This window comes from Phalacrocorax aristotelis, chromosome 4 (assembly GCF_949628215.1).
Source record: "Phalacrocorax aristotelis chromosome 4, bGulAri2.1, whole genome shotgun sequence".
Taxonomy (NCBI): Eukaryota; Metazoa; Chordata; class Aves; order Suliformes; family Phalacrocoracidae; genus Phalacrocorax; species Phalacrocorax aristotelis.
This window is the reverse complement of record NC_134279.1, coordinates 10,577,527-10,592,156: the sequence shown is the minus strand read 5'-3', so window position 1 is coordinate 10,592,156 and position 14,630 is coordinate 10,577,527.

The following is a 14,630-nucleotide window of genomic DNA, read 5'->3' as shown; positions in this document are numbered from 1 at the left end:
AGCATCTCCCTAACAAAGGTGTACTTTTTCAAGACCTAATTTGGACTCTAAGCTTGTGTATTACTATAGAAAGTGCCTGCACACTTGCAGGCGTGACTCGCTGCAGGAGGGCTGTCCTTATTTTGGGGGAAAGCTGCCTTTGGATATGCTCTGCTAACCCCAGACAGCAGCCTGGGGCCCTGGTGCTGTCATCATCAGGACTTAATTCACTCCACACAAACAGTAATGTCACCTTTCCCTGAATAATGAAAACACACGTTTTCTTATCCTTAAGACACATGAAAGAAAAAAATATATTCTCTCAACTATTACTGACAACTGGGTTGTTCAGATGTCTGTTTGCTTGTTTAAGAATGTGCTAGATCAAAACAAGGGTCCACCAAGTTTGCTATTGCAGCTCCAACAGCAAGCAGCAACCGCACAAATACAGAGTGATAGTTCCCTTGCTAAAGGCTCCCAGCTTCTGACTGTCTGTCATTCCTGAACTACTACATCTGAAGGCTGTGTTTGAACACTGCACTTAACAGCCACCCATGAACCCTATCTGCATGTATCTGTGACATCCCTCTTTTTAACATTTTATTCTATAAAAAGGCACAAAGGTCTATGTCAGCAGATTTACATGTGTGTATTAAAACTATACCAAGAACAGCAGCCAGGAAACAAAAAACCAAAACCACCACAACCACCCACCCACCCACCCACAACAATCCAGCACAGCTCCCTAACTTTGGAACAGAACCAAATCAAGAGACCGGCTATATCCCACAGGCTTTTCCCATCAAAATCCCTCCCATTCTGAGTATCTGCCCAACAAAAGGGGAACTGGATTACTGTACTAAAGAAGGGATGGTCCCGCCACTGGTTCAGAGTCAATTAAACATGGGGGGAGGGGAAGGGGGTGTACAGATGTTGGGAATTCCTCTCCCCACCCCACCCCCCAGTTGAAGTTAACGGGAAGACGGCACTTTATTTAAAACAGAAATGTTAGACCTCTCCTGAGAAGAGATTATGAATAGCTCATAGCTGCCTTAAACCTTCCTGAGATATGCATAAACTACATTTTTATTAGAGCTGGATTATACTTGCAGCTATCCAGGAGGTTCAAATGCCTAACCACTGGAGACAATCAGAAGCACACAAAGATCTCTGCATAATGAACATAAATATCCTTTCAAACAGAAAATCATAATCTACTCTGCTGTAATCAAGTCTACATTGTTGCATAAAGAATTTTAAGCAGAAGAGCAATAGATAGGACAATAAGAAAGAGAGGAACAAAAGAAACTCAAATGTTTCTTCATGATCACTCTGTTTTAATCTTTTTTTTTTCAATAAAATAGTTATATATGAAAATTTATTATTAGATAGTTTCTTTCATCTTGTAAGTACAATTCTAACACTAACAAGGTAGTCTTTCATCCTCATATTTTAAATCAAAACTTCTTTCAGGAGTTTCAAAGTGGGTGTAGGATTACAGCATACATTTCTAAGACTAACTAGTGCCTGCAGAGCATAAAGCATAGTCACTGCCTATTGCCAGCACTACAGGAACAGCTTTGTATAGCTCAGAAGCCTTTCAAACAAGGGTAAGCCCAGTGCCAAACATCAGCCCAGGCAAAAAGGTGGCTGTAAAAGATGTCTGGAGCAGTTCTTTGTTATTCTTCATCCATTACCTGACCCCCTTTTCTGCCACATAACAACTTAACTGGTGATGGACTTTGGCAAGTGACTGTTCAACAACAGAGTAATAACATCACCATTTTGAATTTTACATGACTGCTCAGGAAAAAGGATTGTACAGGAAATCTGGGACCAACCTAAAGAAGAAAACGCAGCCTACTTTGGACAGTGCTTGACCATCTTTCAGTAAATTCATACACTGAATATTCTGAAGAATGAAAAACATAAGTTGTATTAATCCAGAACGGATGCCAACTTTGGTTTCTTGGCAGAAAAGTCCTTTTAGAGGTATTTTCTTTACTGGATCCCATGAGCAGGGATTAAATAAAATGGAATAGAATGAACAGAAACAGGTGCATTTGCTCCTAGAAAGAGTCCTGCTGCAGGAGGAGGGCACTGATTGCTGCAATTGAATGTACTGTGAAATAGTCCAAAGAGCATTTGGAAATATTTATTGCAAAGACTTCTCTACGATCACCCGAAGTACTTTCACAAAAATCAGTTGTTTATGGAATGAGTATCTCATGTTTACTTTATGCCTATGAAAAACACGTCTCCAGTAAGTTCTGTTTATGGGGCATAATTAAATGACTACTTTTTCCCCATATTCCTGATAACACCTCCAAAATACGTGGAGAATTTCTAGTACATTGCACAGCTTTTTTTAGGGTAGGTAGAGATAATTCTATCTGAATGCAGAACTGAGTATTTCGATAACATGTGAAAGTAACAATGGTCTATTCACGCATGTACTATAGGTGTGAAAAAGGTCAAACATTTATTTAAGGGATAAAAATTATTCCAATGTAGGAATAAGAAACCCAGCTATAATATTGTTCAGGGCTTCTTTCTACAGAAAATAAAAAAATAAAGCCATTTTAGAAAGACTGGATTTAAAAAAAAAACAAAACAAAACAAAACCAAACAAAAACAACAGAACAAACCAAACAAAAACCCACAAAATACAAACAACCAGAAAAAAATGTAAGCCCAAATCAAACTTCAGGTCAAGCTAACAAGGCATGTAAATCTAAGTTACATACCAAATGAGTATTGCTGCATTGCAAACTCCTGAGCAACCTTTATCCATCCATCCCCCAACTGTGGCCATATTTTCACTCCTCACTCCTTTATTTACTAACAAATCAAAAACCTAATTTAAAAAAAATGAAGTGTAACACTACACACTATGGATTTTGAGAGCATGCTGGAAATGCTGCTTGAAGGAAACTTTGCAGAGAAAAATGGAGAGAGAGAAAAGGAGAGAAATTTTGACACACACACACAAAAAAATTCATAATAATGGGGCCCACTGTGCTCCAGATTAGTCTCCCAAGATAAATGCTGAAAGCCTCATCACTTGATTAGTTAAAACAAAGCACTGGGAAATATATGTTCTAAATACATCACGGCAATCTTGCAGTGGATGAGATTGAACTGAATGGCATAATACATATTTTTCCAATTCTAATTTATATGACTATGAAAATATTGCATTTAAAAGGGAAATGCATTATTAATGGCACCTACAGAGCTTAATAATTTACTATCAGTTTTTATGTTGCTTAAACAGCCCAGTATATAATTTCATTAGTACATGCAGATCCCAGGAGGGACTAACCAATGGGGGGTGGGGGGGGGGGCAAAGGAAATCACTCAGTTTTTCAAGTACGTAATAGCTATTTACAGTGGTACGACACAAGTACAGAACAATAAAGAACAGCAGGTTCTACAGCTTGTAAAGCAATAGCAGAACTCAGCTTGAGCAGGGGAGGAGGAGAAAAGAAAGCATTGCTTCAAGTTAATAAAAAAAAGGGCAGGCTTAGATGTCAGATGGCAAACTCAGATGACACTGATTCAGGTCCGCTGTCTTTGAAACGGAGGCTTTGGTATATATGCATAATAGCATACTGCATATGCAGTCAGTGAAATCTAATTTGCAGTCATCAAATCCACCTAGTGCTGATGTCCGTTTCACTGAGGGAGATCACCTACAGACAGCTCAATATCTCACACAGCCCTTTGGGGGAAAAAAAAAAAAACCCAAACAAACAAAAAGCCCCACCAAAAAAAAAACAGAAGGAAAGAAATGTAGCAGTGAGTTTGAGGCAAAAAAGGAAGATTACTCTCTTTTCTTGAATCAACACAGAAAAAAAAAGGCAAAAGTGAATTTAGCATGGTCGGAAGCTAAAAGGGATCATTTTAAACTGCCTACTAAATACAAGGGAATGCAAGCACCACTTAGCTGCACCAACACCTTGCGCATATATATGTATATGCATAAAAGGCACTTAGTAACAGGAATTAAAAGCAATTAAAACTTTCATTGAAACATCCTCACAACAAGCTAATAAGGCAAAGGCTGGATACAACCACACAGCAGCTGGTATCTGATACCCTGCTATTGCCATTAATATGAAAGAGAAAAACATTTCTTAAATAACATACCAGTGTATTTACAAGGCTCGGTATGTTTTGAGCACTCTTCACCTCTGTATTTACATATATAAAACTGTATCATCTTTCAAATATGCTCCACATTAGAATCCTTGATGGAAAGGAGGTGAGCACATGTTCTAATGTGTGTTTGCCTCTGAGCCAGGCTGTTTTGACAGCCTGGGGGGAAGTTTTCTACTTCATACTCCCCAGCCAGTAACCAGACAAGGGTGTAGGTGAATCTCAATATTGGTTAGAGATTACTAACCACAGTGCCTGGGTTTCATCTTTCTAGGCACGGCCACATCATAAAATAAAAACATAAAGGAACACAAATCTACGCAGGGAATCCTCAGCTGCTAACTCAGAACACCTCTGTGCTGTCAAAGTTGCATAAAGGGACTGGGGTCTGCACGCCACAGCACATTTCATATTTCTCAGCTCCTTAAAAAAAAAAAAATCTTTCTTAATGACAAAATTTTACGGTTAAAGCCATGCAATTTTTTAAAACGCAGAACTCTATAAAAATAGCCATTGCAGATAGATGGGTATTTGCTGAGTTAACACATAACATACTTTATTGTTTTTTGTAGGGCTGCTCCAATAACATCAGCTTTTCAAGCCTGCAGCCACCAGGAGCACAGGGATCAAAAAAGAGAAAAGAAACAAATTAAATAAACCAAAAAAAGAAAACCCAAACCGAACAAGAGAGTGAGCAGCTCAACTCTCAAGTGACAAACACCAAAAGACTGGGTTGGTGGCATTCCTTCTCTCTGAGGCCTTAACACAGCAGCCTTGCAGAAAGCACTGAATCCTTAATGTTGACAAATCATTTGCATTTAAAACAAAAACTTCCTTATAATTCAGCAGCCTTTCTGCATAAAGTACTCCAGGGGGACAATTGCATAAAGACATCCACTCTATTTTGACACTTCTCTTTATAGAGATAAAATGCAAAAACATAAAAGAAACCAAACAGTTCCATTGCCCTAAAAATTAGTCAGGAGCACTAGAGATCACCAACATTTGTATACTCTCACTCCAAAACCACAGCACTTCTTGACTGAGCACATTTCTGTCCTCATTCAATACAGTGGGCAGAGTTAATTATCACATGTTTCAAAAATAAATAGTGTCAAAGTGAAACAATGTGAGATTGTCAAATACCTATTTAGTTTACATAAATGACACCTCCTTCTCTGCTGCTCTTAATGACAGTACCGTACGTTCCTGAAAATATGCAGGTGATATTGTTTTGGACGGGCATGCTCTCCGCTTTAAACCCCAGCAGTCTAACTAACTAAACTTCTATCAGCTGGCATCCTTCAGCCTTCAGGTCTCACATTCAGAAGAGCCTTCTTGCAGGTTCTTTTTCTACCCTTTCTAACCTCACTCCCCTTTGCACACAGACACACATTACAGTAGGGACCAGAGGGCAAGGACTAAAGCCCTAAGCATGCATTAAATTAACTAATTTTAAATTTAGAGATGCATGGACACACCAAACTTTATATAGACTTGGTCTCAGGGGCAACATTTTCTACTGCCACAATATTCTATTTTCACTGTAGTACATGTCCAAACGGAAAGGCAGTAATTTAGCTTAGCTCTAACTTGATATCATACACTTATAATTAACGTGGAATATTTGAAGTAGGACTCAGAAGAATAGGATAGTTTTTTTAGAAAGTGCAGGAAATGGGCCTATCCTGAGGCAGGTGTTATTAGGTAATTGAACATCTATCAAGGCATTTGACAGACAAAAACTTTTTAATAATCTTTTTAAAGTCAGGGTTATACTTGAGTCAGTTAAGTGTGTTTGGTTCGAGGGCATGGAAAGTTTCAGTAGTGCCCCACCAAATAAGAGAAGCTAGTGATTTCAAATGGTCAAATATACATATACATATCTAGCAGACATACACGCACACACAATTAGTACACACACACTGTTGGATGCAAAGCTGATTTTTTCCCTTTGGGCTTCTCTAGCCTCCGAGTTAACCAGAACTGCAAGAGGTCCTCACCAAGCCAGACACGAAGAAATCCTCTGCTTCATTTGGAAAAGTTTCAAGCCTGCCATGTTGCAGTTTCAAAGCTGTTCCTCTAGACAAAAATAAGCTTAACAACCAGTACTTAGAGTGTCTCAGCTACGGCAACATCCAGGTTAGGGCTGAGGTGGTGCTTCCATTCTTGTTGCAATGTTGTCAGGAAATAACACTTTGAGCTGAAACTTCTCATGCTTGATCTTAGTGCAAATATTTGCATTTATGGATTTCTGTTTGTTTGTTTGTAGGAAAAGAAAGTAGTTGGAGGGGCAGAAGGGTAAAAAGGAAAAAGAAAACTGCAGGTTACATATACAACTTTTATTCTTAAGGCTAATATTCCCTGATTTTTTTAAGCCTAGATAATGTAAAATTCACTGTGGGCCACGTTCTGCCCTCATTGTTAATCCTACTGTGCTTCATTGAGCTGAATTTAGACTTTTCATTTCAAAATTGGGAAGTGCCTTCTGCTTGACCAGCAGAGTTGCTCTGTAATTAATCTTTTAAATATAACTTTTCTTTTTTTAAAAAAAAATTGATATATTTATTTTACAGTTACACCACATGAAGTCCTTCACTGTAGCGCATACACTCGGGAGGATGAAGGTAAGGTTGTAGTGCAAAAAATTACCTGTGAATTTCTTGACTTGTGTATCATAAATATAAATTTAAATGCTATACTAATATTCATATATTTGATTCTGTAATTGTTTTAATTGAGAGAGACTCATCAGTGAGGAAGAAAATGCCTATTTGCCCACAATAAAAATAATACCTAAGTACTTCATTTTGTAAAGATGTCTTCTCTGTTTTTTATTGAAATTTCTACTTAGGGAGATTGCTGTTGGTTTTAACCTGCTTTTTTAAAACTGAAGAAGGTGTCATCAATTATACCATGAAACCTGAGGAACATGCAGGGCTCTGCAATTTAAATTAAGTTCTGTCTTCGCAAGGAGATGTGAAATTCAAAAGAAACTATTGTTGATATTTTTAAGCATAAGTGACATTCTGCTAGGTTCTTCATTGCTATTTCATTTAACCTCTGGTAACTTACAGCGCAGGCTATTAAGAAAAAGCGAACTATTAGAGTGAGAGAGGAGGCACTATTATGTGAACAAGCACTTTAAAAATCTTGTCAAGTATTTTGGTTTCCCACTTGGCTTTCCTTGCGAGGAGAGAAAGGAACAGCAGCAAACTTTGCCTGAAAATTGACACTCAGTTTTAACAGCTAAAATTATACTCTTAACAAATAAAAAGTATTATAATGCAGGGTTACTTTCAATGTGTTTATGAACTCATCCCACACACTTCCTCCCCTTTTAACTCCAAAGATATTTCCACCACCAACAGCTCCTCAAGTGGAAAAGAAACCATCTGACAGGAAACGTAGGGAGGAAAAGCACAACATAATTTTGAGGAAAGAAAAATTATCCAACCTAGAAGTTTATTGAGACCAAATAAAAACACACTACTAAATCCCTACGGCACAAGGATTAATATTACCGTAGTCTTTCCCAGCGTCTTCCTCCTTTAAAATTATTTTATATCATGGATTGCTTGGACTTTTTGACACCCACATTTTTACGTGAGAGGTGGAATAAAAAAAAAAAACAACCACCCACAAAAAACCCCAGGGTCAAAACACGCAAGAGCCATTTCAGCAAGCAGTTGTATCACAAGGATACGGGAACAGAAGAGAAAGTCTTGAGGAAGACATCTGAGAGTCAAAAAACGCAATTGTACTAAGCTAATTTCTGACAACTGATAAATGTCATGACTTGCTAATTAGCAATGCTGAGAACAGATGGATTAGGCTGTGACAAGCTAATTTCATAATCCTCACTTCACGGTATGGGCAAATATTTGTTCATAAAACCTGCCTGTTACTCTTCCCTGGATCCACCAGCCTTTAATGCATTCACTGTAATTCACCTTCAAAGATGACCGCATGCTCTCTGGGACAGTTGTTAAAAGGAAAAGGGCATGATTTTTAAAGGTAAAGTTTTCTAGAAAGAAAGATGGGATGCCTACCTGGAAGAGATGGCAAAGCAGTCTACAAAATGGTGTGTCTTTTTTAAATAAAAGTATTTTACTATTAAATGTAAGCACTTAACGTTTTAAACTAAGAACAAGTATCTTTTTTTATAACATCTGTACAACACTGTCAGCACCTGTGTTGTCACAGTTGATTTTGTACCTTAAAAGCGATCACTTTGTATGAAAATTTTATACAGGGAATAAAAGGGAGACAGGTTTTTAGAGAGGATCTTTTACATTGGCTGGGGTTGTTTTCTTGGTTTAAATATGTTTTGGGTTTTATTTAACAGAACCTTGCGCACTTCTGAAATACGACAGTCACTGTGCAGGATGGAACTGTGTAACTGAAGACACTGAAAAGACACCTTAAAGAATACTAATTAAGAACAAAACACTTCTTACAATAAATAAATAACTTTAAAAACCAATGAAGAAAAGGGTGACTTGATAATGGGATAATGATACACGTTGCATCAAAGTCTGTTAATTGAAGGTTTGCCATGACCAGTGAATAACATTCATTGTAAATGTCTTCAGAAAAATAATACCCTGCTAGAAGTAGAAAATGATCAAGAGGGAAGAAAATTGTAAAGGAATGAAAATCAGTAGACTTTACATACTAAAATATAATGGTAGTTCTCAGAGCCTAGAATGGCAGACTAATTTTCCAAATTAGACTGGTTAGTTAATTGTGCACTTCAATATGCCAGGCACTTCTGAAAAATACTAAAAATGATCACAGGTCTGATAGGGAATAAAAATAATCTAAGACCTATACTAGCTTAAAGACACACATACAGAAGTAGACTAGCAAACACAGAGCTTTACCATCTATATAACTAACCATCTGGGGTTCAAATCGGACTGCAGGCTTAAAAGAATTTTTTTTTAAAGAGTTGGTATCTGACATGCTAGAATTTCACCTGTAAAAAGCTAAGAGGAGCAGCAAACACACTTATGAATACTGAGAAATATTATCAATTTGGAAAAAAGTAATATTTTTTATATATTTATATATATATGTGACCTGTAACATCCAATACTGTAAAAATAAAATCACATATATACCTTTCCTTGAATCTGATTGGGGTTGCTTGCAAATGTAGCACTGGCTTCACGATGAGATACACACAAGATTTAAGAGCGTACTGCAAAATGTACTGCCTTCATTTCTGCTGTGACAAGTTGCCAAGGAGGGAAAGTATTTTAATTTTTATAGAATAGTATTTGGAAATGCTACAAAGAATGGGAATGATATATTTAAAAGATGTTATGAAAGAATGTATGCACTGAAAAGACCGATTTTAAGCATTTAGTTATTTTTCTCATTTTAAATAACTGGTATCTGCTCATCACTACAGAGGAATGAATGGTGACTTTTCTGCAATGCCCTACAGTACTCAGAAAACTGTACTTCAGAACAAAGAATGGAGCAGAGCACAATTTTGAAGAAACCCTCTATGAAGAAATGCCATGGGTGTGACTGCCTGGGAAAATTTAGGATGGATAAATAAAGCAGATCTGGACGTAGCAAACATAAAAAGGATTCCTAATGAATGCTGAGAACCATTAGAATTAATCAGGCAGGAAAATAACCACTCAATAAGAGATGGGATCTATGTGGCTGTCCTTATACGGGAGAAGACATGCACAAGACAACAAATTAGCAAACTGCTCTAAATAAACCAATTCAAAACCTCAGAACACACAGAAGGGTACATCCAGTGAAACTGAAAGAGAATAATATTAAAAGAAAGTGCTTATCAACATGAATGCAATTAGCTTTTGGAAATCTTCTTCCCAAGGTATAACTGAGGCCAAGAGCTTAAAAGGATTAAAAATACTAATGCAAATGCGTATAGTTAATGAAAGAGTCCAGAATTACAACAGCAACTTAATTAATAAGTATTTGTTTCATAAGTGCAAGGAATCTTTCATCTTCCAAAAACATGTGGTGTTGGCCACTTTTTATGGACAGAATAGTATTTATTTCCACATGACCAGGAAAAGCACCATTTTTTCCTGTGTTGGAGCAACGATAACTGTGCCATTTACGACCCCCCGCCCCCCTCCTCCCCCCAAAAAAAAAAAAAAAAAAAAAGAATTTTACACATTTTGAAGTAAGAAGAACAAGATACAAACTGGATGTGGAGTATAAGAAAAATGTCAAGTGCCAATGAAGACAGGAACCGGTAAGATTTCCCAATAAATCCTGATGCAGAGATTCCTGGACAAGATCCCCAATCTCTTATGCATGATGTCAGATTAAATTAACCAAAGAATCCCTACCTGTCACTAAAACCTATCAATATCATTAATGTAATGGTCCACTAGTGCTTCATAGGTACATATCAAGGAAGATAGCAAGGATTTTGCCTTCCCTGCTCCAGCGACATATGGCAGACATGCAACGGGGAACTAACCACCAATTTTCTCCCTACACTGATCCATGATTGTATGCATGTGCATGAGGAAGTAAAGGTAGGAGGAAGTTCATTGAAAGAGTATCTGCCAAGTAGCACAGCATGCGAAAGCACATTCAATAAGCTTGTTTAAAAACATCTCTGCTCCGTAAGTACCTGAGAGGAAAAGTTTTAAATAGCATGAAAGTCAATGAGAGCCAATAGTCTCAGAAAAGACCAAACCTGGAGCTTGATTTCTTCCCCAAGGTCAGTAACACCCTGCTCTCTGACATCACTAGATCCACAAGTCATGTATTTGGCAAGATGGCAACTTTTTTTTTCCCCCCAATTAGTTTAGGCAACCAAGATAAAAGCACTTAATACCAATGTCAAGACTTCTGCAGCTTCTGACTAGTGTACTTGTACCATCAAAGAACAGCTGTAAGTAAACTTAATCATACTTCTAAAAATTAAAAACAAAGAGGATAATCCATTACATACATAAATATGGAAGAACCCCTTGGATTCAACCTCTGCAGACCTACAAAGGTATCTATGAAAATATTATTTCTGGTTGGCTATTTACGTTACTACAGCATCTGGATTACCAGTCTAGAACCAGACTGCATTTTGGGTTTGGTTTTAGTTCCCAGAACCCTAAATAGGAAAGAAATATTCACCCATTAGACAGAATCAGCTTGAGAAAAGCAGTAACAAAACCACAACTCTTGCACTCAACTCTTGATCAGGACTTTGTCACCTTTACTTAGCTTTGGATATGGTTCTGCCTGTTCTAGCCAAGGCGTTCTTCAGGATGAGGAGGAGATGATGATGTAGGCAGTATTATCATCATCCCAGGACCCTAAACTATGACGAAATTGCCTGTTCATGTTCACTCAAGAATCATTAAGCTTGTTCCCCTCTATCAGGCTTTAAGTTCTGCTGACTTCTAATAGTTGTAGCTAGCAGTCTAGGTTGGATTTGGATCCAACTGATAGAACAAAATTACTTTGATATCAGTTAATACTGTGCTGTCAAAATGTATTATATTTTATACTGATTGTCATAGAGTCAGCGGTTTCTGAATTGGATCTCTTATACTAGGCTCTGAGGGTCAAGATTTTCAAAAGCACCTAAGTGGCTTCAAAGCACAAGCCTGTTTTTAGGCACCTAAATAAAATAATCTAGTTTTTATAGTAAGAAAGTAGGTTGTTACTCTCTAGAAAATGCATGCCAGTGCAAAGAAAAGAGAACACACTAGGAAAATTATCACAGAGCTCAGGAGTGTCTTGTTTATGATGAGCTTTGTTCAAGCTATTTACTCGTGAAATCAAAATCCATCTAAGATCTACTGTAGGTTAAGGCTCGGGGTGTGCTGAAGGTGTGTTTGGAAAGGTGGATGGGGGAGGAAAGAATATGCCTTGTAACATATAGTTTCAGAGCATTCCTCTTTTAGTCAGAAGTTTAATTTTTATTTTAGTTTACCTGATGTATTGTGAAGAACACAGCTTAAGATAGCTGAGATTAATACGACATTAAATAGTACGTAAATTTAGTTTTAAGTGCATACAGTTCTTGCAGGCCCTAATAAAACCAGTTAAATAGCAAACTACTATAACATGATTTATTATCCCTGTTTGTCTGACTGGCTACGTTCAGAAGGGAAATACTTTGGGGAAGAAAAAGGCTTACATAAAGTACCTATTAATTAATCCAGCATCCATTAAAGACAAGTTCCCCATAGTCTATTATGTATTAGCATGTTGTCTAGCCTCAAACCTAAGTATATCAACTGTACAGCTTCCAAGCACTTCCCCTATAGGGATCTTTCAGGCTAACATATGACACCGTTACAAAGGTTTTCTTCACCACATTATAAGGCAATTCTAAGTTATCGCGGTATATGTTCTCACATATATTCTGATTATATTCATTCAGTCCCATGACTCTCCTTACGCCCTGTGAGTATTATCCATCAGAAATCACTTTACAAAGCTATGGGGAGGGACGGGGGAAACAGTCTGAGAATTTTTCACATTCTTAAATATACATTTAAACTTATGTTTAGAAGGTGGAAAATTCAGTTAAATTAGCCTAAAGGCCATCTAATATTTTTCATGGATATGACCATGACTCTTCAAGGACTTCCAAATCCAAAAACAACATAATGACAACTAAATGTGTGGGATAAATACAGAGACACTTTGAATTCCTGTCATGAACTCAATTCAAACTGACATGAGAGTTTTCCATGTAATCTTGTTTGTTTGGAAGAATAGTTCTTACTAGCACTTTCAGGAAGACACTTATTAAATACAAAATACTGAAAAAATAGTCTGTATGGGCTTTTTTTTTGAAAAAAAAAAAAAATTCTTATCCTCTAAATAGGTTTTACTAAGAAAGGTAGGGCTGTTTTCTAGGAAGGACATTTCCCAGGACATATGGTAACATAAAACAACCATTCATCCATCAGTACCCATGCAACACAGTTAACTACTATTAAAAGCTTAAATCGATTCAACCCACAAATACAGCAGAGAGGTCTCAACCAAATAAGTTACGGAAAATGTCAGAAGGCAGCATGAACTACAATCAATGCTGATCAGTTCAGGATTTTTCTGCCAAACAGCATACAGCCTCCTTAGCAATGATCTACTCGCCCTCATCACCAAGACCCGGCCCCGTGTTAGTCCTCAGGATACTGAGTACATCGGAAACCCACAGAGAAAAGAAGAGCACAACGGTGTTTTCAGCCTTCCATGAAAAAACCAATGGATATCAGATTGAAAGAAAACGCTTGCAGGCTGCTTTGCCAGTTCTATATTAATTTTTAGATCATCATAAACAGAAGGGCTTTGCTGATACCTTATTGAGGAGAAGGGTGAAAAATCCAGTCTTGTAACTCATTTTCAGCTAAGCACAGTGAGAGTCTGTTTCACCCAGCTCTCAAGAACATTACAGCACAGGCCGTCCTCTCACGCCACTGAACAGGCATCTTCCCATGAAGTACAAAAAACAAGAACAAACAATGATTCTGATCCAATCCTTTAAGATTTGTAGATTCAAAAAAAAAAAAAAAATCCCATGCCTGCAGAAGAATGGCATTTCAGCAAACCAAAAATAAAGTTTACTGAATCATCAACACACGATTCTCTATGTTAGACCAACAACAGGCAGCCCTAGCTGCCCTCACTGGTTACCCAAATTTCTAACACCCTGCGTTACTTGGAGAGGAACAAGTATTCAGATGCAGGCAGCAGAAAACAAAAGCAACTGTAAAATACCAAAAATGAAGAGACTAAGTTTGTCTTTCGTTAGATCATGTTTTTCAACCTCAAGCAGTGGAAATCAGAAACTATTTTTTAATGGTTGTTTACTGCCTGTGTACGAACATGATACAAGACAAAAGAATCAACAGCTGATCATATAAACTGATGCACAAAAGATACCCTGATACTATAGGGATAAGTGAAATACAAAAATTTGATCTTCCTACTATATTAATCCGTCTCTTCCAGTATCTCTTATAAATATCAGTCTTCCCCCTCAGAAAAAATCAAGTGTATTAATGGATGAATCATCTTTTATGAGACAACTACAGTAAAAGCACAAAGCACTGCACAGGCACTGGCTCTAGAGCTTCCTACAGTTACTACAGAATACATTTTAATATTAAAAAATTAATCTTTTGAATAAATAACTTTAATATAAAGGAGAAACCATGTAATCCGGTAAACTACAAGAAAGGAAAAAGGGCAATCTAAGTTTTCCTTTCAAACAAATTGAAGGACTATGCATTCCGACTCTGGCCATTTACTGATGTAGAAAAAAAAAATCCCACTGATAAATATTGCTCAGTCAAGGCCAGCCTGTCGTGGATGCACTGATCTCAAAAAAACTTTCACCAAGAAAAATTTATTTTGCAGTCAAGGTGAATTTCTGCAGAAAGGCAACAGGAAAGGGGCAGAGTATGCATGCCTCCTTCCTGAGTGGAAAGACTGGCAAATCCAGGTGTTGTAAGGCTGAGAGA